Source organism: Notothenia coriiceps, unplaced genomic scaffold, assembly GCF_000735185.1.
Source record: "Notothenia coriiceps isolate Sejong01 unplaced genomic scaffold, NC01 NC01_scaffold00000339, whole genome shotgun sequence".
In the NCBI taxonomy this organism is placed as follows: domain Eukaryota; kingdom Metazoa; phylum Chordata; class Actinopteri; order Perciformes; family Nototheniidae; genus Notothenia; species Notothenia coriiceps.
This window is the reverse complement of record NW_011333040.1, coordinates 10,946,534-10,949,786: the sequence shown is the minus strand read 5'-3', so window position 1 is coordinate 10,949,786 and position 3,253 is coordinate 10,946,534.

Sequence of the window (3,253 nt, the reverse complement as noted above, 5' to 3'; positions counted from 1 at the left end):
TTTGAGTTTCCACATGAAGTCCAACAGGCCCTTCGACTCTAGTTCCCGTATTTACTCGGGGTTCTCGTACTACTCAGGGTGTTACTGCGCACGGATGCAAAAGGTAATGAAATTACGGAAGCTATTGTTAAGGGTGCAGGAGACCGGGGGGTAGGGGCAAAGAAGCCTAGCACATTTAGGGGTACTGACACAACCTTTACAGGGAGAGACGTAGCAGTCGCCGCCTCCGGACTTTTGTTGTGTTTGTGCATACAATTCATTTTTCGACTTGGGGTGTTTGTCTTTTGACATACTTATTATTTATTCGTAAGAATTTGGTAGTTGACGTCAAATCTCTTCGTCTAAACGAAGACAGACCGAGCTGGATTAACTGTTATGACGAAATTTGAACTCTATTCCTGGAGGTTGGAATAGTTGTATGTCTCGGACTTTATGTCTTTATTATCAACATGTTTTACATCTTTATTTAATTTAGATTATTTCTATCAATAGGATACATACAGGACAAACGAATAGTTGAAAATGAATAAATAAGTATGTAAATGGATAAATAAAGATATAAATAATAAATAAGTACATAAATAAAGTCCTAGATAAATAATAAAAATATAAATGAGGACATTATTAAATTTGTACATAAAGACATAAATAATTAGGTAAGTGCGATGAATAAGATATACAAAAAGTTATAAAATAAATAAGCTCTTAAATAAATAAAGTCGTACATAAATAAGTAAAGACATAATTAACTATGCAAATAAATAACGGTATAAATAAATAAATACGTAAAATGGTATGAATAAAGATGTAAAAAATAAGAATTTACATAAATAAAGTCGTAAATAAATAATAAATAGGGACTTAATTACCATATGTAAATAAATAAGTAATTATAGGTAATAAATAAATAAAAAAGGATAAATAAGGACATAAATAAAAAGTAAATAAATAACTATTATTATTATTATAAAATTAAAAATATCGCGGAAAGTTCTCTGGGTTCCCTGGAAATGTTACCCTTTGTTTTGTTGTTTTATTATTATCAGTGTTCCTATGTGTCCAATCTATGGATTCATTATGTGTGTTCGCTCTTCAACCTGTAATATCTGTAGATCGGAACCATTACTTACCACCGACACGGTATCCTACAAGAGTAATATTATGTACCGGTACGCATAATTATTTAATCGCCATTGTGACAAGTTGCGAATGTACCTTTTTAATAACATATATTTTTGAATGGTCTATAGAGGAACTTCTTGCTCAGACCTAGAAGTCAATCCCATATAAGTTCCGAAGAGTCCTACGTGAGGGAGGACCACAACTACAACAGTGGTTGATTTCGGTCTTCGTCCCAGCCTGTTTAGTCCCCTGTCTTAAATCAACTACACCCAACGCTGTCTCGCCAACAGACTTCTGGTCTTTTCTAGTCTAGCTAACAGGAATCGTCCTCATAGACGTCGTTTTTTTCTAACCCCCGTCCGAGACCACGGGCGCGTGCAATTTGGCACACCGCTGGCACAGAATTGTAAAAGTGTCTTGTCTTCTGTGTGAATGACCTTCGGGCGACGTGACATCCCTGTTGCGACCATTTATTGAAGACATATTCAATCGGAAGGACAGAGAAATCGAAATAATGTTCAACTGCACCAAGACGCAATCGAAATCGTAATCGGTAACACAATTCAAACCCTCCTGCATATATTCCCCCTTGACGCCCTCATTTTTATTGGGGTTTAGATTGTTTAAGTTTCACTACTGAGAAAAGATTTCCAATATGGAGTTCAGCTCGGTTTTTCATACGTCGTAATTTTGATGAGACTCTTCAGTTACCTTAGTTTATTCATCTGAAGATCCGGATGCAAAGACGTGTTAAAACACCACGGACGAAACACTCACTCCAATGGGGTATTTTCTGAGTCGTGTATATATAATAGAGAATAAACTAATTTATAAACCGTCATTTTTTTTCTGGCACGGATTTGAGTTGACTTGAGGATGTCAAGGAGGAGACGGAACGACGGTGATTCCGGCTTCTCTACCTGTCTGGACTCGTAATACTATCTTTTACCGCCGCGAATGGAGTACGGTGAAATAAAATAGAAACGTAAAAAAAAACCCAACCTATATTTGAGTTAAAAACCACATGACACAAGTTACTTTTATTGTAATTAGAGTATTTATATTATAGTGTGACTAAGAGGTAATAGGTCGTCCATAAGTTACGATAGCGGTGTACCATCGTCCGATCGAAGATCGATGGTCTCCAATAGACCCGTGTAGATCGGTATCCGATCGAACGGCAAATGTTTGATTTTTGCGTCTCTTTTATATTGTGCCACCAAAGTTATAAGAACAGCTATAACTGACATACTCTTTCCCTAATGAACCTGTAATGTCACGATGCAAAGAATTATGATGACCTTCTGATGGATGACTTTGTGATATTTATGAATGGTTTCTTATATCTGAAAGAGGTTTTTGACCAGACTCTAAAGCCCGTCGTGCAGTCAACAGGTCCTCTTTTCCTCTGTTTTCTGTCTTGCCTACGAAGCGCGGCGGACGCGTTCCCCAGTCTACTTTTAAGAAAACTCAAGTTGACAGATATATCCCTAGGTGGCTTAAAACCTTGCTGCTCTTTAATAGTACAACTTCCGGGAAACCGAAACCGGCTCTCACAAGATCGGCTGAGTGATAGTGGCTTACATTCACTTACCCAATGCAACCCTATTGATTAAGACACTACTGCATTAGTTTGCGCGCTGTACGTGCCGCGCGCTGGTCGAGCGCCGACCGAGTGTCGGATGTACAAACCGCGAACCTCATTAATTTTTATAGTCTCTTCAGGCCTAACGTAAACATTCTGCACAAGTCGACTGTAAAGAGCTACCAGCATAATTTCTGAAAGTCTGAAGTCCTACTGTCCTGAACTTTAGAGCAAAATAACGCACATTCAGTTACATGAACAGGCGGCTCTTCCACAACGAGTAAGTACACGAACTACCTACACTCTCTGAACCACCAACACGTGAGCACACAATGACAAATAATTTTTCCTGAGAAAATACTCAGTTCATATACAATAGTACGTGATAGAGTCAAACACACAGAGTCTGCTAAGACTCGTAATATACACACACACGACACACAGTCGTTTACCCACATAATAAAGTATACCAAAATAGTCAAACGACATACGACACGTGACTATACACCAAACCACTACAATCTCTCGGACAAACGACAATCTGTC